The sequence below is a fragment of the Schistocerca cancellata genome, chromosome 3, assembly GCF_023864275.1.
Source record: "Schistocerca cancellata isolate TAMUIC-IGC-003103 chromosome 3, iqSchCanc2.1, whole genome shotgun sequence".
NCBI lineage: Eukaryota > Metazoa > Arthropoda > Insecta > Orthoptera > Acrididae > Schistocerca > Schistocerca cancellata.
This window is the reverse complement of record NC_064628.1, coordinates 277,685,975-277,711,935: the sequence shown is the minus strand read 5'-3', so window position 1 is coordinate 277,711,935 and position 25,961 is coordinate 277,685,975.

Below are 25,961 nucleotides of genomic sequence, written 5' to 3'. Positions count from 1 at the left end.
CGGCCGCAGGTTCGAATCCTGCCTATGGCATGGATGTGTGTAATGTCCTTAGGTTAGTTAGGGTTAAGTAGTTCTAAGTTCTAGGGGACTGATGACCTCAGATGTTAAGTCCCATAGTGCTCAGAGCCATTTGAACCAGGCTACAACCATGTCTCACTACCTTCTCAATTACTACAAGCCTTTTATGTCCTTCGGTTCTTATAACTTCAGTTGAATTTATTTATAAGCTGCAGATAGCCTCTCACTCTTTATATTTTATCTCTACTACGTATTGAATGTTAAGGAGTGTATCACATTCAACAGTGTCAAGGGCTTGCTCTAAATCTGTAACTAAATTTATTTTTTAAAATCAGTTGCAGCGCCAGCATTGCCTCGTGTGTTCCTATACACATGCATCGACATCCACATAAATACTATACAGTTCACTCTTAATTGCCTGGCAGAGGCTTCATCGAACTACCTTCCGGCAGTTTCTCTACTGTTCCACTCTCGAATAGCTCGTAGAAAAAACTAACACTTAACTCTTTCCGTGCAAGCTTTGATTTCTCTTGTTTTATTACTAAGATCATTTCTTCTATGTAGGTGGGCACCAACAAAATACGAGTAAATATGCAAAAGATATCGCTGCATCATAAACAGCCTTTGTTATGATTGCCACGGCAAGTCTCGTATCATATCCGTGACACTGTCTCTTCTACTTCACAATAATGTAAAACGAACTGTCCCTCTATCAAATTTTTGATGACCTTCGGCAATTCTCACGGCTAAGAGTCCCATACTGCACATCAGTATTCTAGCAGAGGTTGTACAAGCTTAGTATACGCAGTCTCTTAAACAGATTTGTTGCAGATTATAAGTGTTATGCAAGCAAAATTTAGTTTTTGATTCGGCTTCCCCTCAGCGTTACATCTGTGTCACTGTTCCAATTTAAGTTGTTCGTAATGGTTATACTGAAGTATGTGGTTAAATTGAGAGCCTTTAGATTAGTTTGATTTATCGCGTAACTGCAACACAACGGATTCATTTTATTGCTCATGTGGATAACGTCAGAGTTTTCATTATTTACATTAAATAGAAACTTTTCGCACTTTACAAATTTCTCGGAAACCTAAACTGGTCTTCTGCGAGTTCCGTTCCTACCAATCCTCTCTTTCTTCTCTAAACGTTTCGTTTCAGTATCTTGCTACCATGATTTATTATACTAGTGGTACTGTGACATTCACATCGTATGACTATGACAGAACGAAACCATTGTGAATGTTCTGGTTCGTGGCTACGACGAGGCAGTAAACGTTACTAGTGTGAAAAGTGGTCCTTCGCAAACGGTTCGAAAAAAAACTGTGGTCATTGCTCCACATGGTCGTTAGGAGTACGCTCTAAGGGAAAAACAAATGACGCATCGCAAAGAAATCAACCGAATGGGTCGAAAATCGGTAGATATGATGCACAAGTGCAGACAAACAACTGATTACAAAACTTCCTGGCAGATTAAAACTGTGTGCCGCACAGAGACTCGAACTCGGGGCCTATGCCTTTCGCGGGCAAATGCTCTAGTGCTACTACTACGCAAGTGCTACGGAGGTGATTCGGGGCCTCAAATGGAAATCTATGGAAGGGAGGAGACGTTCTTTTCGAAGAAAACTGTTGAGAAAACTTAGAAAATTGGCATTTGAAGCTGACTGCATAACGATTCTGTTGCCACCAACATACACTGCAAGTAAGGGCCATGGATCTGAGATACGAGAAATTGGGGCTGACACGGAGGCATATATCGACAGTCAGTTATATCTCTTTTTTGTGCGAGTAGTACAGGAAAGGAAACGATTAATAGTGGGTATGAGGTACCCTCTGCCACGAGCTGTAAGGTGGATTGCGGGGTACCGATGCAGATGTAGGTAAACAGCTCCAGAGTGAAACCCGCCACTCAGGTTCCTCAGTTATAACATACGAAGATGGCGAGAAGGTGTTTCAGTCACATTGGTCGAAGGTGGGGTGAAGCAAAAGAGAGTATAGCGAGTGAAGGAGGGTAAGGGGCGAGGTTTCCCGTGGGTGACCCATATCAACTTCCATCATTTTCCCGGGAGAAGGGTAGTGGGTGATAGCTTTCAGTCAAGTCATCCAATTGTGTAACCTGCGTCGGAAGCCCTTATCACCGACCATGACACGAGACACTTATCGCGACCACTATTCCTGCTATAACCTATTCTCAGAAATGCCTCGATTGTTCTTCCTGCCCACTGGCAGTCTTGGCGGAGCTGAAATGTTTCTTTCTCTAAACGCTTTTACCTTGCTTAAAGAGAATATTTGAGACAGGCTAATAACCCTTTGTATGCTTCCATCTCTTTCTCTGCGTAAGTACCATACAAGAGTGATTCGTCCACTTAGACAGACGTTCAGACGTTTACCTTGTCCTCTCAATATTTCGTGTTCGGAACATAAAATATGCGATACATTAAAGCGCATGTGCTCAGAAATATCTCTCGGCAACGGTTGTGTCTATTTAATCCCCTACATAGTAAATCTGAAGCTGCCTGTCGGGAGTAATATCAGTGACTTCACGACCTGACACAGGGACACAATTATTCACAACATGAAGGAATGTGGAGTCCACTAACATGCCTTCCCTTTTTTTTTTTTTTTTTCGCTGACAAACTACGGGGACGGATCTCTGACTAGAAGTGGAGAATGAAAGGTCCTATGAAAATGTGTCCGGAAACGCATCGTTGTCACGGTAGATGGAGCTGACGTGGCGTATGTTCCTTGTGTGTTGTAGGCTGTTACCGTGACAGCAGAGTGGTCCGGTAGTCATGAGGGGAACAAGCCGAGATTCCTTTTGTGTACGATCTAGCAGAATAAAACGGTCGAGAGGCAGAACGACTACACGCAAACAAGAAACAAGTACCGTTACAGACGCCAAACACACCACGCAACATTTCAAACCCTTTTTGGGCCGTCTGTGTGATCAAGGATCCTTTCAAATAGACGAACATGCAGGAGGTGGCGCACTGTGCGTACACTAGATTTGGATTACTGGTTTCTACAGGATGTTGAGACTATCCCTACTACAAGCTCCATGCACGCGGGCGGCCAAAACGGTGTGAGCGAAAGTACGGTTATGTATATCATGCTTGCCAACCACTACTATCCCTATTATCTGCAATGAGAGCAAGGCTTACCACAAGCGGATTTCTCTCGACGACATGGCTTCCCAACGTGCGGTCCGCGGACCCCTTAGGGGTTCAAAAATGTTTCAAATGGCTGTGAGCACTATGGGACTTAACTTCTAAGATCATCAGTCCCCTAGAACTTAGAACTACTGAAACCTAACTAACCTAAGGACATCACACACACCCATGCCCGAGGCAGAATTCGAACCTGCGACCGTAGCGGTCACACGGTTCCAGACTGTAGCGCCTTTAACCGCTTGGCCACCCCGGCCGGCCCTTGGGGATCCGCCGGCTATTTCTAGGGGGTCCGCGACCACCATACACCAAATCGTGTAGATTAGATTAGATTAATACTAGTTCCATGGATCATGAATACGATATTTCGTAATGATGTGGAACGAGTCAAATTTTCCAATACATGACATAATTAAGTTAATTTAACAACATACTTAATATAACAACTTTTTCCTTTTTTGTGTTTTTTAATTTTTTTTAAATTTATATCTAAAAATTCCTCTATGGAGTAGAAGGAGTTGTCATTCAGAAATTCTTTTAATTTCTTCTTAAATACTTGTTGGTTATCTGTCAGACGTTTGATACTATTTGGTAAGTGACCAAAGACTTTAGTGCCAGTATAATTCACCACTTTCTGTGCCAAAGTTAGATTTAATCTTGAATAGTGAAGATCATCCTTTCTCCTAGTATTATAGTTATGCACACTGCTATTACTTTTGAATTGGGTTTGGTTGTTAATAACAAATTTCATAAGAGAGTAAAATTATTGAATAAAAATGTGAAAATCAATTCACCACTGTTGTTTTTTTTCGTGTGAAAAACATGTGTACTTTTACTTCAGGTCGTATTACCAAGCAGCTTTTGTGGTTCGTAAGTGAGGAAGCATTCACTGTTTAGCACCGTAGAATGCTCCGCAACAATACGGGGGTCGTTTGTGGGTCGGCTCACGGCGCTAGATGATCTGAAACATTTTACGCATGCGCGGAGCGAGCTTTGTCGACCAATCACTGCGCTCGCTGGCACGTATGCGGCCCCAGGCATCATTGAATGTTAAACTTGCTTTGTCAGTGCACGACCTATTTCATAAGTCGATTTTTGGCCAGTTTATTACTTCTAACATGGATCGGTGGCTGCTGAAGTCAGGATCATTGAAGAAGTGTGCAGTTTCTCCGTCGCTTCATAACAAGGGAAGTTTCCAGTTGAAATGAATGAGGAGGGAGGACGACCAAAGGAAGAAAGGAAGAACAATCACAAGAAGCTCCATAGCCGGATTTGTTATGTGAAAACGCTGCAAGTACTCCATTGGTTGCAATATTTTGTGGAAGTGGAATAACCAAGTAGCGTAAGTACAACTTAAGATATTTAGAAATGGGCTTTATGGATACAAAGGAGGTAAAGCTCTGTGTAATTTGTGCGCGAGTCCTCCATTTACAGACGGAATCCGTCCCTGCAGTTTGTCGCTTTTATTAATGTTCACCCTGTATTCACTAAAGATAACTCTCTGCAATTACGTCGAATCCGGTCGGAAAGTAATTAAGACTGCCAACTTGACCAACTCGTTAAGCCACTTTCGCCATATAAGCGGTGTCCAAATCGGTGCCCATAACCATGATGTTGGTTTTCGCAATTTCCCTAAATGGCTTTCAACAAATGTTTGCAATAAATTAGCATTTGACTGTTCTCTGCTTTATTATCTTACCTCAGCTTCTGGTCCGTTTTCTACGCCCTCGTCTTCCCTTCTCTCCGCAATATTACAAAAAGAATATACAGTGAAATGAACTGATTGTTGTCAGTGGTTCGAAGACACTCTTTTGTGGGAACGAAACATGTGGCTTGAGACAGTGGGGAATGTCAATCTGAAGTTGACTGAAACATTGTGCTATGCAAGGGTGTTATGAATTAGGTAAACTGATGGTGTACGTATTTAGGAGTGAGTTATGCTGTAACGGAACGCTTGGCAAGACTTGGTCCTATGGGAGGTAATATTCGCTTTCCCTTCCTGACCCGTCCGCAGCAACAAATCTGTGGAGGAATCCACGTTTTACGATGTCTCACAAACCACGGTAAAACGTCTTTTATGTCATTTACAAACACTGCTTGCCGAAAATAACGTAAGCTCCAGCAAGGAAACACTTCTATTTGTATACAGTGATCTATTCAGTGACTTTTGAATTTGAAATGTATCAATTACACACACAAAAAACTACGGAATGGAACATTATCCGTCGGAAGAAATGAAAACTAAATTGAGACATCAGGCTAGGTCATCCATGGCTGTTTAAATGGAAAATGGAGAGATACAGTGGATGTGATAACTGTACGGAAAATTAAAAACAAGTTTCACAGTTAGATTGGGGTTTGACGAGTCACAGACGTCGTATTCAAGACAGACGGGGCTTACGTCGGAAAAGTACGGGTGGAGAGATCGTTAATAAGCTTGTTAAAAGTATCATTTTTTGCGTAGCCCAGAACGATTAAGGGAAGACTTGGAATACCCAAATCTGGGTCAAAGTTGGATCTTTTGACAGGTGTGATCACTGTGGCGTTTTGTGATAGGTAGGCTACGACAGTTGAGACCTTTTGTCTCTAGCTACTGTTCAAACAAGGAAATGGACATCAAAGTGACATAAGTACGAATGACTGTAAGTAAATAACGAGGTGCACTTTTTTTTGAAGTGTGGAAACGGAAGCGAATACAACGATGGAGGTGATACAAGCATTGAAACACATGGCTATTAAATGTGATACTATAAATGACAACGCCTTAGTAAATGTTTTTACATTCATACAGAACATGTATGGTCTTCGTAACTCTTGTGAATTAAAGTTAACTTCGATGGTAAAACAGTAAAAGATATTGTACCGAAGCACATTAGTTGGTATAGGAATGTACAGAAAAAAATCAACTGAAACGAGAACACAAAATGGTAATAATTTTTTATTGCTATTTTCACGTCTTTACTGTTAGCTGAAAGGATCACACAACCTAAAATGAAATCGTTTAACAACTGTGTGATATACAGAATTATACACAAAGGCAGTTTGATGAAAGAGTAATCATTTTGACAGACATCGTAGTATAAAACGAAGCCACTAAAACTCAACGAAGATGAAACTTAATCGTTTAATTCCCGAGTGACAATATTCCGTATGTTCTGAGATGAGAAATAGCTGAGGTGGGCAGTAATAGCGGATGAAATCAGAGTGTTCTTAAAGAAAGAAGTTGCCTGAACAGGAATTTTCTGTCAACTCCTCATGAAAAACAGACTAGTGTCTCTATTATTGGGACATATCACTTTGTTACTGTCATAAAATTTCGTTTCATAAGTGTTAATTGAAATACTTATTCATGTGTACGACATAAAATTTTAAAAAAAGACAGTGGAAAATTAAAAGCGGTAGCTTAAACACTTAGTGTACATTAAAGACTGTTACTGAACCATTGTGTCGAAGTCGACCGTATCCCCAATTATTCACCACTGTGGTAAAACTAAGTTGCGGTTCGTAGATAGTTGAACACTTTTTCTAATAATTACTATAAAATATTTGACTAAAAGTACTGTGTCACCATGTTTAAGCAAGTAATGGATGAAATGTATCTTGTAAAGCATGATACTATAGACTATTAGCCTGAAACAGTTCATTCTGTAGCTACAAAAAATGAGTAGAACAAAATGATGGACATAATTACTGAGCCTACCCCTCAGCCTAAGGCAAATGGGAAGCCGCTTTAAGAATTCTATTGTCATTCAGTAGCAAACCAGTCCGGTCAAAGGGCGGACTTAAAAGAACACACTCTCGTGCATCGTTTGCTCTGGCTATTGTATTCAGCCAGTACGGGTCGTTTTGTGTGCAGTTATTCACCGAGAAATTCGCTGGCGTGCGGCTGAGCTCTCGATTAGTTTCAAATGCCGCAGGTGTGTGGCAAACAAGTGACATTTTCCGCGTCGGTTTTCCAAATTGTCCGAAGTGTGGCCCATTTACATAATCAAAGCCTTTGTTTAGTGCCAAACAGTAGCGCTTTATTCGGTGACACGTGGCGTGAAACACTACAGTCGGCGTTTTCCTGTTAGACGGACGTCAATTGTTGTGAGTGAATGAGATGTCTGTATGGAAATACATAGTAATCTCTGTCAGTACGGGCTGAAGTTAAAGTGTTTATTGGAAAAGTGTATTATAAGAAGACAAAATTTAATATATGTTTGACAGATTACAGATCCGAAATGATAAACACCAAAATAATAGACCTAAAAAGGAAAGAGTGGCTAACGATCTGTGTTTGATACATTATATCAATACTGCTTAGCATCATAGATTGATTAAAGATAACTGTGTGCTACAGTGGAAGTTGAACCCGGATCCTTACCTATTGTAGACAATGCACTAGTGGTTGTTCTACCCGAGAGCACCTCACTCTCCAATTCAAAGCTTCAAGCTGCTGTAGCTCCTCTCCATAGCGCAATAGTGGTTGAAACTAAATATTAAATCATAATAATCTATTAAAGACGTTAAATTCTTATGGCATATGTAGCTGAACACAGGTCTCCTTTAGTTCTTATTCATGAAACAGGGTACAGAAATTTGCACGTGGATGTTAGATTAATATACACTCCTGGAAACTGAAATAAGAACACCGTGAATTCATTGTCCCAGGAAGGGGAAACTTTATTGACACATTCCTGGGGTCAGATACATCACATGATCACACTGACAGAACCACAGGCACATAGACACAGGCAACAGAGCATGCACAATGTCGGCACTAGTACAGTGTATATCCACCTTTCGCAGCAATGCAGGCTGATATTCTCCCATGGAGACGATCGTAGAGATGCTGGATGTAGTCCTGTGGAACGGCTTGCCATGCCATTTCCACCTGGCGCCTCAGTTGGACCAGCGTTCGTGCTGGACGTGCAGACCGCGTGAGACGACGCTTCATCCAGTCCCAAACATGCTCAATGGCGGATAGATCCGGAGATCTTGCTGGCCAGGGTAGTTGACTTACACCTTCTAGAGCACGTTGGGTGGCACGGGATACATCCGGACGTGCATTGTCCTGTTGGAACAGCAAGTTCCCTTGCCGGTCTAGGAATGGTAGAACGATGGGTTCGATGACGGTTTCGATGTACCGTGCACTATTCAGTGTCCCCTCGACGATCACCAGTGGTGTACGGCCAGTGTAGGAGATCGCTCCCCACACCATGATGCCGGGTGTTGGCCCTGTGTGCCTCGGTCGTATGCAGTCCTGATTGTGGCGCTCACCTGCACGGCGCCAAACACGCATACGACCATCATTGGCACCAAGGCAGAAGCGACTCTCATCGCTGAAGACGACACGTCTCCATTCGTCCCTCCATTCACGCCTGTCGCGACACCACTGGAGGCGGGCTGCACGATGTTGGGGCGTGAGCGGAAGACGGCCTAACGGTGTGCGGGACCGTAGCCCAGCTTCATGGAGACGGTTGCGAATGGTCCTCGCCGATACCCCAGGAGCAACAGTGTCCCTAATTTGCTGGGAAGTGGCGGTGCGGTCCCCTACGGCACTGCGTAGGATCCTTCGGTCTTGGCGTGCATCCGTGCGTCGCTGCGGTCCGGTCCCAGGTCGACGGGCACGTGCACCTTCCGCCGACCACTGGCGACAACATCGATGTACTGTGGAGATCTCACGCCCCACGTGTTGAGCAATTCGGCGGTACGTCCACCCGGCCTCCCGCATGCCCACTATACGCCCTCGCTCAAAGTCCGTCAACTGCACATACGGTTCACGTCCACGCTGTCGCGGCATGCTACCAGTGTTAAAGACTGCGATGGAGCTCCGTATGCCACGGCAAACTGGCTGACACTGACGGCGGCGGTGCACAAATGCTGCGCAGCTAGCGCCATTCGACGGCCAACACCGCGGTTCCTGGTGTGTCCGCTGTGCCGTGCGTGTGATCATTGCTTGTACAGCCCTCTCGCAGTGTCCGGAGCAAGTATGGTGGGTCTGACACACCGGTGTCAATGTGTTCTTTTTTCCATTTCCAGGAGTGTAAATCGAGACGCAACATCGTGTCAATGGTGGAAAATCACTATTGGCGTGTTGCAAGGTTCCCTCTGTGCTTTCAATGTTGTTATAGTATTCAATGGTCAACAATTTTATCTGGAACAGAAGTTAGTTGAGCCCTCTTTGAAGAGTATACAAACCTTATTGTGAAATTACATTAAGAAGCATCCAGAGGGCAGTGAGTAACATCTTTTGTAATTTATTAATAGGTTTTGCGCAAACAGACTAGGTTTTAATTGTTAAAAATTCTACTTACGCAGTTTTCAACTATGATAAGTAACTCATCATCCGTAGGTACCTATATTAACAAAAACATGAATTGGAAAAATCATATACATCTGGTAAAACGCTCACTTTCATAAACTTTCACCTTAAGAATAGGCACCAAATTAGGGGACACAGAACTAATTAAGTTCATTTTTTTCATATTTTCATTGACTAATATCATACGGCACAATATTCTGGATGCATTCTTATTTACAGAAAAATTAGCATTAAAGGAAATGACTTGAGTAGTAAGTGGCGTTCACACACGTACATCTTGCAGGTATTTATTTTACGTGTTTTGTAAATTGGGATTATATATATATTATATATATTATAGTACATTTATTTACTGAAGAAGCTGGCAGATCAGTTGTCAATAAATCTTTCCCGTTGGGCAGTAACGGATATTCAAAGACAAAGTCGCAGAAGAAAAAGTCCGGGTAACTCGCGCACCGAGGTCTCAGTACGAACTTGTTTATGATTATGGATAGATCATTCATCCCGGGAAAAGGAGAATTTCGACGATTTTTGACCGTTATAGATATCAGTAATTCCGAGATATCGTCCCAGGAATTCCAAGGCTTACAAGGAAGAAAAAAAAAGATATATTTGTCATGTGATATAATTACAGATTAACATCTTTTTCTTAATTTTTTCCTTTTCTTTCACTGTGAAACCTTGCTTCTTTAAAATTTATTGATACTATATCAACAGGAAGTACCCAATAAGGTTTGATGACAAAATCAAAATATGCAACATAAATGGCCTTATCTTTAGGATAAATTTCGACTTGATACGTTTATCAATTCCTGGAAAATAGGGTCTTAACAGATGGAAAGACAAACGTTCAGATAAATACAGTTCGTCAGGTGCGAGTAGGTCTCGGGCTCTCGGGTTTCCGAACAAACTTAATTGTCTTTATAAACAGTTCATACATCTCCGGAATCGAAAATCTCGGCGGCTTTGGTTTGTTATCGGCATTGATACTGGAAGATATTAGTCCAGTAAATTCCAAGACTTCCGAGCGTGTTTCAATTTTAATTTTCAAGTCGGATAACCAACCCCAAAACAAACATTTTTTATGTGATATAATTACAGATTACCATTTTTTTAATTTTTACTTTACTTTTATTGTGAGACCTAGCTTCTTCCAAATTTCGTGATTCTAGGACAACTGGAAACAACCTATAATTTTCAATGAGTGAGTTAGCGAGTATCAACATATGTGTCGTAAATGTCCGTATCTTTTGATGTGACATAAATTTAGACTTCATACCCCTACACTTCACTGAGAAAAAGGGCTCTGTTATCACACAGACGGAATAGAGTTCCTGTAGACAACACATTTAAGGCGTGCTGCGATAATGTAAGGCCCTAAAACACAGACACTTAGCATTCCAGCCCACGCATTAATCTCAAACTGACGCTGATGTCTAGCCTGTACGGTAGTATGAGGTTTGTGATCAGCTCATATGCAATGGTTTTGGAAATATGCTGTTCCATCTCTTCCAGACTTCGTCTCGTATGTAAAAAAAATTGAAGGGAAAATCTATAGACTCGCAGTTTGGGCAATAAACCATCGGTAAAAGCACTCTAGTAGTGGGTGATTGGCAGGCATAAGGCCCTGGATACTTTGAAGGTGATACAGGTACATGAATCACTCACGTAGTATCCTCCATGCTGAACTTGGACATGTACCACAGGCCATCGCATGTCTTGCGCTGATACGTGGCTCTTCTTCGACATCCTGTGGAATGTGCTCTTCCTGGTCAGGCATACGAGCAACACGATAGCTTCCTCCATCGATAATGGTATTACGGATCGTGCTCTACAGCATGACGATATACAGTAGAATAGGTTAAATGACTCGGCTGATTTCAATCTGACAACACCATCTGATACAGTTATGCGGCCTCGTGTCCATTTCTACTGGCGCGAATGGCCATAAAAGTCATGCAAATCTGCTCAGGACATCAATATCTTGCCATGTTTGAACAGAACACTTTCAATTAACTTGCTACTCGTAATACACTTATGTAGTGGTAATGCTGAAACCAAGTGACTGACGAATGTGAACGAGTCCCCCTGGCAACGCAACACCATATAGGTTAAACTGAGTCAAACGGTTGTATAGGTAACTGAAGTTGTTGGGTTGTACCTGGAAAGCTGTTGAACGTCAACTTCCGTCATCCTCATTACATGGGGCATTTTGCCGATTCCCTTAAGAGGTCGAACATGGTGTGCATCTGCCCTGATAAACTGGTTGCCCTCACGCCCTTTAAATATATTTTTGACGTCTGTTCTTTCGGGCATGTATCAGCAAATAAAAACTCGTCACAGCGACTATCAAAAGGGCATGTCTTAATTAAAAACAATTTTACATTCCCCATACAGTGGAATCTCTTCTCAGCACCAGTGATAAGGCCTATAACTGCGTAAAAAATATGACTTAGGTTCTTTTCCACTATTAATGTGCCATCAAAAGCAGAATTTAGAAATTTTATTTTCCACTTGGTCTCATTGTAGACGATTCCAGACCAGAACTAGAAAACTAGCCTTAATTATAGGTTTCTTTTCGGTGGGGTCATGCTGTTCCTTCGCCAAAGCTTCCTCCCTTCTAAGGTGTTTCTGGAGCATCTTCTAACTTCGTTTGTATACCCATAACTAGGGAAGCCTTCGAGGTGCCAACTGAGAAGTTATTCGACCAGTTAGTAGCGGTTGCAAGTTCAAAAAACCCATTCAAAAATCGGGATAGCGGTTCGCTGACTACATGCCCCTCGATACTGAAACCGATGACACCTTTGGCAGAGGATGCCATGCTGGTGTGACGGATCTAAATGGCCTGTCTAGGGCTAGACCTTAAAACTTTACCTTCTTTTACTGCACAATGATGTGGCAGCAAACAAGAATTCCAAAGGGAGCATCTCCAGGGACAGTTATCAGAATGAGGCCTGAAGTAATCTCGACAGTAGTGAACTGCTCATGGATTGATTACTAAACCATTTCATTCCCAGAAAGCCTCCAGGTAAAAAATCTTATCTTGGTTGGCTGTGTGTCAAATATGAACAATGTTATTTTATTAGAAGCAATCGGAGACAGTTACATCACTACAATGTGCCATCTGAGTCATGTCACACATTATCTTCAGCCATTGAACTATATTGCTTTCAAACAACAGAAGAAATGTTGGAAATGTGCTTGCTAGAAGTTTGTGAAAGTGAACAACGGCATCAAGAATATTTCTGCATCTCATTTTGGGAGATTGTTGAATTCAGCATGGATTCGTTTTGCTAATGTTCAAAATGGCGTTTCAGCAGTTAGAGCTACAGTTGTTTATCCATTTAATATGGACGCTATTAAATTTATCTTTCATCCTGTGACCAAAGCCATTCTAATCAATCTCCTCCAATCAGACCTTCCTCGTCTAATTTTCCTGTTTCTCTTCTTCTCACTCATATACAAGAACTTCTATAGCTTTTTCTTCCTAACCTCATTTTCCTGTTCCCATCTCTCCCTTTATAAGGTACAAGCACATCAAGTTCTGCTAAGGAGTCTTTAGTAAATGAATTCTTAGTTCCAATCTCTGCTTCTAATACCAACGAGAATGTGCAAGTAACACCACGCAAGGCTCTGAGGATTACCTGGCCTATTCCCTCAAACTTAAAACCATTTGGTTCAAAATGGAAACATAACTGATTCACTTATATTGCCAAACGGAAAATGAAAGAAGAAAAAAAGAAAAAAACAACAAGACACTGAAGAAAGAGCCTCATAAAAGCAAAGAAATGAATCCCATCTGTCAAAGAAACGTGCGAGAATTTTCAAGAACGCATAGACAAGATTGATATTCGAGTTCTCTTCAGATAATGATAACGATTAGAAAATAGTTCTTCACTCTGATGATGGGTCGGAGAGATTCAATGAAGATTAATCTGTAGTACATCTGGAACTTTACTGTGACATGCGGCCGGAAGCTAATTGGCTACGATGTGTAGCGTGCAAACGGTGTTTGAATACTATTCAGTTTAAAGGAACATGTGTGCTCTTTGTGGCAGAAATGGAAAGAAAAAGTATCAAAACTACAATTATAAAAAAGTAGAATAATATTTCCTATATGGAAATTTATTTTAATTTGGATATATTTCTATGAACAATTTCATTCAATTTCTAAGTCTGGATTAGTTACCACATGCATTTGTAACATGTAAGCGTTATTTAGACTCCATCATTGTTTCGATTGGCTTGAAATTGTAATAAAAACTCCTTAACCTAGTTGTAAACCAATTTGCCAGACTTGTTATAAATAAACGAATCAGTTAGAAAATACGATTATAAGGCATCTCTCATATACACGGTGCGTTGTTTTAGCCATGCTAGCGTTTTTAGATACTGTTTAAAATTCCAAGTTCTTTGATGGATGTGCAGATACGATCTTTTTCTCAAAGAAGAGAAATATGTGCCGAAATTTCGGCATGCAGTTATGCTTTTACATATGTACTTTCACAGGATTCGACAACGTTTTCGAATTATACATTATCCCTCGTCGCTTCACTCTATGCTCACAACTCCGCAGAAAGAGTAACTTTTCTTCTGAATAAGTGTTCCTTTCATTGAATATTTTGTAAGTTACAAAAACCTTGCCTGAAACGCTCCGCATATCGCTCCACACGATATCGCCACCACCCGTCCAAACAATGACCCATATGCAAGTTAGATTCAAAGCTTCTTGTATTATTTTGAGGCTAGAGCGAGAGAAGTATATTTTTATTTCCAGTTAATTATATCCAGAACCAGAAGGTAATTTGAAAAATTTCTCTACTATATCAGGCATTACTTTCTCCAACAATACCGTGGTGTCTGTTTTTAGGAAAACATACCGCGTCATCGGGAGAACACGCATATATTTGTGAAACTGTGTTCGGGCTTTAAACCTAATACGGGTTCCAGTTTAATCTTTCCACACGAGAAATCTTTCCATTTCCAGTATTTACAGCTGGAATTAAGAGGAAATCTAAAAAGAAGCGAAAGTCTTAATTATCCTCAACGGGGCCCCGAGTGCAAGCGCTGTAGACGAAAAATGTGATACAATTTAATACTTCAATTAATGTACCTCCCCCGTCTCTAAGGGGAGCAAAAAACCGTTTTGCATTTATTTTCGTGTACTGCTAACGCCCGTTGTAAGGCAGAATGGCTGTAACGGTTTGTGTTCATCCGGGACTTCCTGCAATTCGCTGCCGTCTTTTGAGCTCCTAATTCCGTATTGATACCTTTTAGGCCTCCACTGTTTTGTTTCTTCTATGAACCTCCTTTCTGATGGATGTGGAAGACGTGCATGCTTGCTTTCTTTGTGCATTATGTATTTGTATATATTCATCGGTACTTGGTTTCCGAAACTAAAGTTAGCACCACGGTTCCTTTACTGCTCAGAATATCGCTTCATCTGTACACAAATACGTTAATTTTGCTAAGAGCCGTTCTTAATCTTAAAGAAATTATCAGAAAATATCTTCACTATTATTCTGCAATGAGATACGTCTCTCAAAAATTTTGTTTAATTGTTTGCGAAAGAATACCTGGAATACGAAATCCGACCTTTCGATATTTCTCTTTCGAAATTCTATTTAACTCCTTCCGTTAGCTTACTTTTTGCTATAGCCAGAATTCTTTATTCTCATTTACCTGGAGACTGCAGTACCGTGTTCCCGAGAAATTATCGGTATCATTAGCCTCAAGAACTGCATTTTGTTTGGCGTTAATATACACTCACGCTTATAAATTAAGGATAATTGCAGAATGTGGTGCCACACAACGTGGCACTACACTAAACTGGCGCTAATAGCATATGCACATAGGGAACACACACGACACAGATCTGTAAGTCCACGGTATTGGTGATAAGTTGAGAAAACCGTCCCGAAACACATGTGCTACAAAACGCCACTGTTTCCTGCGCATGTACCCCGACATCAATATGGGATATGATCACCATGCACACGTACACAGACCGCACAGCGGGTTGGCATTCTCTGGATCAGGTGGTCGAGCAGCTGCTGGGGTATAGCCTCCCATTCTTGCACCAGTGCCTGTCGGAGCTCCTGAAGTGTCCTTGGGGTTTAAAGACATGCAGCAATACGTCAACCGAGAGCATCCCAAACGTGCTCGATGGGGTTTAGGTCTGGTGAACAGGCAGGCCACTCGATTCGCCTGATATATTCTGTTTCAAGGTACTCCTCCACGATGGCAGCTCGGTGGGGCAGTGCGTTATCATCCATCAGGAGGACGGTGGGACCCACAGCACCCCTGAATAGGCGGACATACTGGTGCAAAATGACGTCCCGATATACCTGACCTGTTAAAATTCGTCTGACAAAGACATGCAGGGGTGTACGTGCACCAATCATAATCCCACCCCACACCATCAAACTACGACCTCCATACAGGTCCCTTTCAAGGACATTAAGTGGTTGGTATCTGGTTCCTGTTTCACGCCAGATGAAAAACCCGCGAGAATCACTGTTGAGACTATACGTGGGCTCCACCACGGACATAACGTGGGACCACTGTTCCAATGACCGTGTACTGTGTTATTGACACCTGTTACGGGCTCTTCTGTGGCCAGGGGTCAGTGGAATGCACCTTTCAGGTCTCCGGACGGATAAACCATGTCTTTTCAGTCGTCTGCAGACTGGAGACAACTGTTTCAGTGTTTGCGGTAAGGTCCCGAGCAAGGCTACCTGCAGTACTCCGTGGCCATCTGCGGGCACTGATGGTGAGATATCGGTCTTCTTGCGGTGTTTTACACTGTGGACGTCCCGTACTGTAGCGCCTGGACACTTTTCCTGTCTTCTGGAATCGCTGCCACAATCTTGAGATCACTCTTTGTGGCACACGGAGGGCCCGTGATACGACCTGCTGTGTTTGACCAGCCTCCAGTCGCCGTAGAATTCTACCCCTCATAACGTCATCGATATGTGTTCTTGGAGCCATTTTCAACACACAGTCACCATTAGCACGTCTGATAACGTCTGCACACTTGCTCGCGGCACCGTAGTCTGACATGCACCAACACACCTCTGCGCATGTGGACTGCTGCCAGCCCCACCGTGCGACGACCACAAGTCAAATGCACCGCATGGTCATACCCCGAGGTGACTGAAACCCTCCAACCGCCCACCAGAGCGTTGTTTCACCATGTATCAGCATTAACGTTAATTTATGAGCATGAGTGTAGGTATGACACATTACCATTAATACCTGCATTAGTATGGCTTGTCATCGTGAAATGAGAATGAGACGTGACTTAACGTGAAAGAGTTGTGAGCCGAAACTTGGAAATGGGGCGGAAAACAGAAAAGCCCTAAGAATGTCAAAAACTATAACTGTACTAGTTTCATTGTAAAATAGAAAAATAAACAAGGAGACACTAGAGTACTACAATGACGAGACTAAACGTTACGAGCAGCTGCTTAAAAGTGTGGTGATCAATCTTTGGAACGCAATTCAGCAGCGGTTCTGCGTGCCATGGATTCGACAGGAACTTGACAGGGTTTCAGAGGTTTGTGACACCAGATGCCCACGCACAGGTCACAGGCTTCCCGTAATCTACGGGCGGGTGGTTTGTGGACTCGGAGGTGGCGCCAAATAACGTCCCAGTTGTGTTCCACTGGATTCATATAAGTCGAATTTGATGGCCAAGACATCACCTGAGTTCGCTAAAATGCTTCTCAAACCACTGCAGCACTATTCTGACCTTGTAACAAGGCCAGTTATCCTGCTGGAAGAGGAAGACATCAGGCATAAGGAAATTAGAATTATATATTAATACATTCAGTTGCTGACGGGCGTTGATATACATCAAGGCTACCTGCAGTACTCCGTGGTCGTCTGCGGGCACTGATGGTGAGATATCGGTCGTCTTGTGGTGTTGTACAATATGGACGTCCCGTACTGTAGCGCCTGGACACGTTTCCTGTCAGGTGAAAATGTGTGCCCCGACCCCGACTCGAACCCTGGATCTCTTGCTTACATGTCAGACGTTCTATCCATCGGAGCCACCGACGGCACAGAGGACAGTGCGACTGCAGGGACTATCCCGCGCACGACTCTCGCGATACCCACATTCTCACCTTATATGTCCATACACTACATTCGTAGTGTCCCTACCCAACACACTCATTACTCGTGGAAGACATTCTTACCAAGTCCCGTAAGAGTTCGGGTAATATGTGTGCGTCCGCACAGAAGCGGAAGGTCATGGCCGGTATTGCCAGAACTATATACTTATTGGATATGGTTCGGACATGTCCGAAAGAACAGACACCATATCCATATAAGTACATCAAGTATAAGGGGTTTCAGGTGGTCCCCAATAATATTACCGTAGTCTACAGCTGTCACCATACCTTCGATTACTACCGCAAGCCCCATGGAAGCCCAGATGAATGTCCCCCTTAACATAATACTGCTCCCAACGGCCTGAGTTCGTGGCGCGGGGCATGTTCCGACGAGGCGCTCGCCTGGATGCCGACGTATCCTAACACAGCTATCGACCTGGTCTAACAAGAAACGTGATTCATCCAAGCAGGCGACACGACTCCATTGATCCTTGGTCCAGTCTCGATGTTCCCGAGCACACTGTAATCAAAATTGACAATGTTATGTTGGGTTAACGCGGGAACGAATAAGGGTCGTTGTTGTGGTACACCATGTTCAACGCTGCGCGCTGAACGGTGTGTTCCAAAACACTTTTACCTGCGCTGGCACTGTATTTTGTCATCAGATCTGCCGTGGATCACCGCCTACCCTACTTTAGAAGGCAGGCAAGTCTCCGACTCCTATGTTCTGTTAGGAAGTATGGACGTCGAACATCTTGTCGCCTAGTCGTTGTTTCAAGATTCTTCAATAATTTTTCCATAGCTTCTCACCATAGCAGAACTTGAACAGCCGACCAACTCCACCGTTTCCGATTGCTCGCTCCCAGAAACAGGCCTACAATAATATGACTTTGGTCACAGTCTGTTAAGTCGGCCGATTTCTGCATCTGCACCACTTATCATCTCTAGAATGATTCCCAAATCGTCTCTTCTCCGCTCATATACAGAGTGATTACAATTAAAGTTAAACTTTCAAAACGCTGTAGGAATAACACCACTGGTATGAATGACGTCAATTGCAATGGAATATTATCGGAGAAGGGGGAAAATGTATGACAGAAGAAAAATAACAGTGTGAAAATTGATCAATAGATGGTGCTGTATATGTCAGAATACGTAAATGAAAACACTCGTCATCCGCACGACCCATTGAAGTTGGTATAAACACGCCGGGTACAGGGCTTTTCCTACTTTTGCGTCTGTGACGTTCGTCATGACTGTCACAATGTAGGATCGGGCTCAGCTTGTAAAGCTGCCTTCCAAGAATGATGACTGTGTATAAGTCGCTCTGAAGAAGTTCCGGACACTAGAGAGTTTGAAAAGAGGAGTTGGTCCGATGACTGCCGTGGGTATGGAGAAAATAATTCAGAAATTCGAAAAGACGGGTTATTTTGGTGTGCAACCTGGTAGAGGGAGGAAACGAATTGATTCGACGTGGAAGCAGTGGCCACAGCAATGTAGGAGGAAAAAATTGTTCAAATGACTCTGAGCAGTATGGGACTTAACATCTCACGTTATCAGTCCCCTAGAACTTAGAACTACCTAAACCTAAATAACCTAAGAACATCACCAAGTTCATGCCCGAGGAAGGATTCGAACCAGCGACCGTAGCGGTCGCGCGGTTCCGGACTGAAGCGCCTAGAACCGCTCGGTCACATGGGCTGACTTCTCTGTAAGTTCTCCACTGTTATAATAATTACCCATGCAGAGGTGATGCCACTTTCCATAAGAAGGTGTCATTCAAAATTACCAACGTGCACGAGTTGCTTCCTGTTGATCTTCCAGTAAGAAAGACTTTGCTTTAGAATTTCTTGCTCGCATGGATGTGGACAATGATTGGCCCTTGAAGGTTCTGTGGACAGACGAATCCCATTTCCATCTGACAGGATATCTCAGTACACAGAATTGTCGAATATGGGTAACGGAAAACCAACACGTAAATGGTCACTGTGTACCTGGCCGCTGTGGTCCAGTGGTTCTAGGCGCTACAGTATGGAACCGCGTGCCTGCTACGGTCGCAGGTTCGAATCCTGCCTCGGGAATGGATATGTGTGATGTCCTTAGGTTAGTTAGGTTGAAGTAGTTCTAAATAGTCAAATGTGTGTGAAATCTTGTGGGACTTAACTGCCAAGGACATCAGTCCCTAAGCTTACACACTACTTAACCTAAATTATCTTATGGACTAACACACACAAACCCATGCCCGAGGGAGGACTCGAACCTCCGCCGGGACCAGCCGCAGAGTCCATGACTGCAGCGCCTTAGACCGTAGTTCTAAATCTAGGGGACTGATGACCTAAGATGTTAAGTTCCATAGTGCTTAGAGCCATTTGAACCATTTTTGGTCACTGTGTGGTGCGGATTTGCGATATCATTTAGCATAGGGCCATATTTTTTCGAAGAGACAGGTGCTTCCGGTCCTGTTGCCTCTACCGTTACTGGTAAGCGCTATGAGCTCAACGACGTCATTCCAGATCTCCAGCAACGTGAATGTGGGGATGGAATCATTTTTATGTAAGCTGGCGCCCCTCCACACGTTGAAAATCCCGTTAAGCAGCTGTTGAAGCGCCATTTCGCAAATGTTAGAATTATCAGCTGCCATTTTCCTACAGCCTGATCTTAGTCCGAGTGACTTTAGGCTGTGGGGCTATCTGAAAGATGTTGTGTTCAGTGTTTCTAATGCAAACTTACTTGCAATGAATGCACGTATTGAGCAACAAATTCTGAACGTGACCCCAGAAACACTTTCATCAGTTGTGGAACATGCCGTTTCTCGATTTCACCTTGTTGCAGAAAACGGTGGACAGCATATTGAACATGTTTTACGCTTGTCACACGGAAATTAATAATGCGATTTGGTTTTAATTGATGCTTTTTATGCGATTTTTGGCCTCATGCAGTTAAAATCTGGTGCGAATGATGGCTTTTATGAGGTATTTGGTCTCAGGACAGTTAAAAGCCGATGTGATTGATGCTTCTTATGCGGTTTTTGGAGTAGGGACAATTAAAAACCGATTTTTCAAATCTAATTGATATGCCATGGCCGTGGTGGTTGGGATTACGTAAGTAACAGTACCACACCTGTACACCCATGAGCACTGAGTTGTACAGTTTATTTAACGTCAAACGTACACCTTAGGCATTGTTGTATGTCATTTGCCATTTGTAGTCGACCCTACTAAATTATGATGCTTTAAGCGCCATCTATTGCTACATTTTGCAACTATTTATTTTTGTTCTTTCTGACGTTTTTCCCCTTCACCGAAGATATTCCGGCGCAATTTGACTTTATTTTGACCAGTGGTGTAATTTATCCCGCTGTTTGAAAGCTTAACTTTAATTATATTCACCCTGTACTTCTCTCATCACCCTCAGCGCCATTAGGCAGCGTACAACCTCGCAGTGGGCAGTAGTCATAATGTTTTGGCTCATCAGTGTAAGTTGTAAGTGTTAAAACAGCTAAATAACAAGAAAGAGATGTTAAGTTTCCTAAATCAACCGCTGGCGAAACTTAAGAAGCTGAGTTGATAAGAATTATGTCTAACGTAACGATATGGGCCAACACAGAATCCCCAGCAACGTTCGCTGAACGTCATTGAAGAGACACTCTTGGTAGCAGCTTGTTTCATCTGGGTGGTCAGTTGTTCAATAGCTGCACATGTATTCGCCCGTACACGTCCGCACAGCCCTCGTTCAGTCCTGTCGGCTATGGCGCGTGTGCACCACAGTTGGCTCTGCGCCTGTTTTGGATTGCGACATTTTGCAATGTATAGTGTATTTTAACCACGGCGACACGCGAGTAGCTCGCAAACTTAGCCGGTTCATTAATGCTACAATCATTAGTCCGAAAGCCAATGATATTGCCCTATTGGACGTCAGATAAATCCCTCCGTTTTCGCATTACCACGACTGCATTGTTTTCCGTATCCCCAATATATGCTTTATATACGGCCCACTGCTAGTGCTGTCAGGTGCCATCTCTAAGCAATTACTGCATTTCGACGTCGAACACAGACGGCGCTCACATTAATGTGCGGATTACGAATTCTGCGTACGTAAGGGTTTGACTGTGTGACATATGAATATAAACTTCGTATAGTCGCAGTATACGAGTCTATTCGTAATGTTGACCGCAGCTGTTATCGTCAGTGACAGTGCTCGTTTGTTCAGAAAAGCACGCGTGCCTGAAGGTCGTTGTATTGTGAAGCAATCGTCAGTGGCAGTGCCTGCTCCCCTAGACAGGCTCGCATGTCTGGAAGACATTGAATTGTGAAGGTACAGACACTGATAAGCACAGGCGTAGTAACTATCAACGATCATACAGATGTCGAATGGCATTCCCATGCATCTTGCACCTCTTTCTGCACTTCGGCCATAGTTGTTACAGGCCCTGGAGAACGAGCAAGCTCCAGCTTCATCATGTATCATGTGTTCAACTGTCAAGAGTTACCGTGATATTGCTGGCCAGGACAGTTGTTGTACACCACGAACAACACGTTGCGACGCAGCAGCTGTATGTGGACATGCGCTGTCCTAATGTAAAAGTACTCCTGCCGAAAAAAATAGCAATAGCACGGGGATAACAACTTGTGAAATGTAGCGGTCACAGATTACTTTACCCTGCAGAAAAACCAGATATGACTGGGAATTGTGACAGATGGCCCCCACACCATGAAGCCTGGGATGGAACCAGTTTGTCGTGGGCGCATGCATTCTGGAATAGGCAACTCACAAGAACTACGCCGTACACATGTACTTCCATCACTCTTATACAAACAGAATTTACTCTCATCACTGAAGACAACAGAGCTTGGCAGAATCGCGACGTCAGTGGTAGCCTGACCAGAAGCACACGTTATCTCATTCCTGCTGCAGGAAAACGGCTCCCAGTTGTCCCTGACGGCACAACAGGTGCAACGTGTGCTGGGTTTTTCCCATGGATGATGTTCCATCGGCCAAGAATGCTCGCGCAGTGCGTAGATCTTTAAGCGTCTCTGCCCTACGCGGACATCCAGGACCAGGTCTACAGGCGCGGGAATGTTCTAGAGATCACTGTTAAAAGTGTTCACACACCACTGACATACTGTGATATACAGGGTTATTACAAATGATTGAAGCGATTTCACAGCTCTACAATAACTTTATTATTTGAGATATTTTCACAATGCTTTGCACACACATACAAAAACTCAAAAAGTTTTTTTAGGCATTCACAAATGTTCGATATGTGCCCCTTTAGTGATTCGGCAGACATCAAGCCGATAATCAAGTTCCTCCCACACTCGCCGCAGCATGTCCCCATCAATGAGTTCGAAAGCATCGTTGATGCGAGCTCGCAGTTCTGGCACGTTTCTTGGTAGAGGAGGTTTAAACACTGAATCTTTCACATAATCCCACAGAAAGATATCGCATGGGGTTAAGTCGGGAGAGCGTGGAGGCCATGACATGAATTGCTGATCATGATCTCCACCACGACCGATCCATCGGTTTTCCGATCTCCTGTTTAATAAATGCCGAACATCATGATGGAAGTGCGATGGAGCACCATCCTGTTGAAAGATGAAGTCGGCGCTGTCGGTCTCCAGTTGTGGCATGAGCCAATTTTCCGCGGGCTACGCGTCAAACTTGCCCGCACGCGTTCAACCGTTTCTTCGCTCACTGCAGGCCGACCCGTTGATTTCCCCTTACAGAGGCATCCAGAAGCTTTAAACTGCGCATACCATCGCCGAATGGAGTTAGCAGTTGGTGGATCTTTGTTGAACTTCGTCCTGAAGTGTCGTTACACTGTTATGACTGACTGATGTGAGTGCATTTCAAGCACGACATACGCTTTCTCGGGTCCTGTCGCCATTTTGTCTCACTGCGCTCTCGAGCGCTCTGACGGCAGTAACCTGAAGTGCGGCTTCAGCCGAACAAAACTTTATGAGTTTTTCTACGTATATGTAGTGTGTCGTGGCCATATGTCAATGAATGGAGCTACAGTGAATTTATGAAATCGCTTCAATCATTTATAATAGCCCTGTACATGTGCAGCAATCCGCCGATACGTCCCTCCAGCTTTCTGAAGGCTCACAATGCGTCCCATTTCAAATAGGCGAAGATGGTATACAGGAATAAGTACTTGTCGGTGAGGTGTGCTTGTACCCTAGATTGAATATAGCAGACGCTGCTCATTCCTAAAATCAGCACAGTTAGTGCCTGCAGAGTCACATAGGCAGACCTCCTGAGCGCCATCCGATGGCTGAATCGCTGACACTAGAAACCTAAGTGTCCACATACTATTTGACTCCTGGATTTTTGTTGGTAGTGTATTTGAAGCAGTAGGGAACTGATTCTGGAGTAGATTGTTACTGAAGCCACAAAATGAAGTATACTTCAAAGGAAATTTATTAGCAGAAAAACATTAAAATCTTTACATTAAATATAAAACACCAAAGCAAGGCAAACACTTAATTTTAGAGATTACGGCAAAGGAAACAGCGACAACAGCAGCTCAAATATTCAACCGGAACCAACAAGTCCGGCGGACAGAAACAGGAAATAAATATATCACAAGATAAATATTATACAGGTAGCTAGTCCAGAAAACAGAAAAATTACAAACAATGCGGATTTACTATAAGCACCTGCTCAGCCGTCTTACCACAACAGGTATCTTCTCCACAGATGCATGAGGAAGCTACAAAACAATCTGGTGTATGCCACAGGGCGACCAAAGTTTATCATGAGGTCTCTTCTGCGTTTGTTCAAGGTAAATAATGCATTAAATTACGGATACTCTGTAAAACACATGTATGAGTAGAATTGAACGCTATCCTGATAAAATGTAAAACACCAATGTATAAAACAAGATTAATATGCACAAGAGGCATCAAACAGTATTGTAATTAAATACAGAAGGGCAATTAATTAAGTCGATTTGGTCAATATTGAAAGCGTAATACACTACTCTCATAAAATACCAGAACCACTAACGAATTAAAGGAGGCTGCTGAGCACTGAATAGAAAACACTTCAGACAGCTTACAGTTACTCTTAACATTAAGTGCATCAAATACTCTTCTAATAAAACGCAAGACTCCAATGAATTAGAGAAGGCTATCGAGCATTCGATACGTAATACGCCAGACAGATAACTTACAGAATTATTTTGCGGAAAGTGTAGCTTGTGCACACGAAAAACGCACGTGCACTACTCAGTAATGTAGCGAGTTGAAACAAAATTAAAGCCTAGTATACGTTCGCCACAAATTGCGAATACATTGTCCAGAAAATCGGCTGAACACATCCTAGCAGCAAAACACAAACGAGTGCGTCTGGCTCACAACATCCAGTTGGACCAAAGACCACAAATACCAGCTAGACCCGAAAGGAACCAGTATACAGTGCCTCAGATATAAGTTAAGAATAAAATTATGGCCCTTTACCAAAGGCCTCATCATATGGTCCAAAGTATGGGCACGCAACGGGTCGTCATGCAGGCTCGCCTCGTACAACGATACATTAGCTGACAGTTAAATCTCAATCAGCGTGATGGCGCCATTATCACTCTACAAGCCAGGCCGCCAGCTATGTTCGGCTCAACAGAACTCTCACTCGTCCTCAGTAACCCCGGACCTCAAACTCACCACACCGTTGCCAGCAAGTCACTTCCTCATAGCTAGCTGAGCATGCCACTATATACAGGGTGTTACAAAAAGGTACGGTCAAACTTTCAGGAAACATTCCTCACACACAAAGAAAGAAAGTGTGTTATGTGGACATGTGTCCGGAAACGCTTACTTTCCATGTTAGAGCTGATTTTACTACTTCTCTTCAAATCACATTAATCATGGAATGGAAACACACAGCAACAGAACGTACCAGCGTGACTTCAAACACTTTGTTACAGGAAATGTTCAAAATGTCCTCCGTTAGCGAGGATACATGCATCCACCCTCCGTCGCATGGAATACCTGATGCGCTGATGCAGCCCTGGAGAATGGCGTATTGTATCACAGCCGTCCACAATACGAGCACGAAGAGTCTCTACATTTGGTACCGGGGTTGCGTAGACAAGAGCTTTCAAATGCCCCCATAAATGAAAGTCAAGAGGGTTGAGGTCAGGAGAGCGTGGAGGCCATGGAATTGGTCCGCCTCTACCAATCCATCGATCACCGAATCTGTAGTTGAGAAGCGTACGAACACTTCGACTGGAATGTGCAGGAGCTCCATCGTGCATGAACCACATGTTGTGTCGTACTTGTAAAGGCACATGTTCTAGCAGCACAGGTAGAGTATCCCGTATGAAATCATGGCGGTGAATCGAGGAAGAAA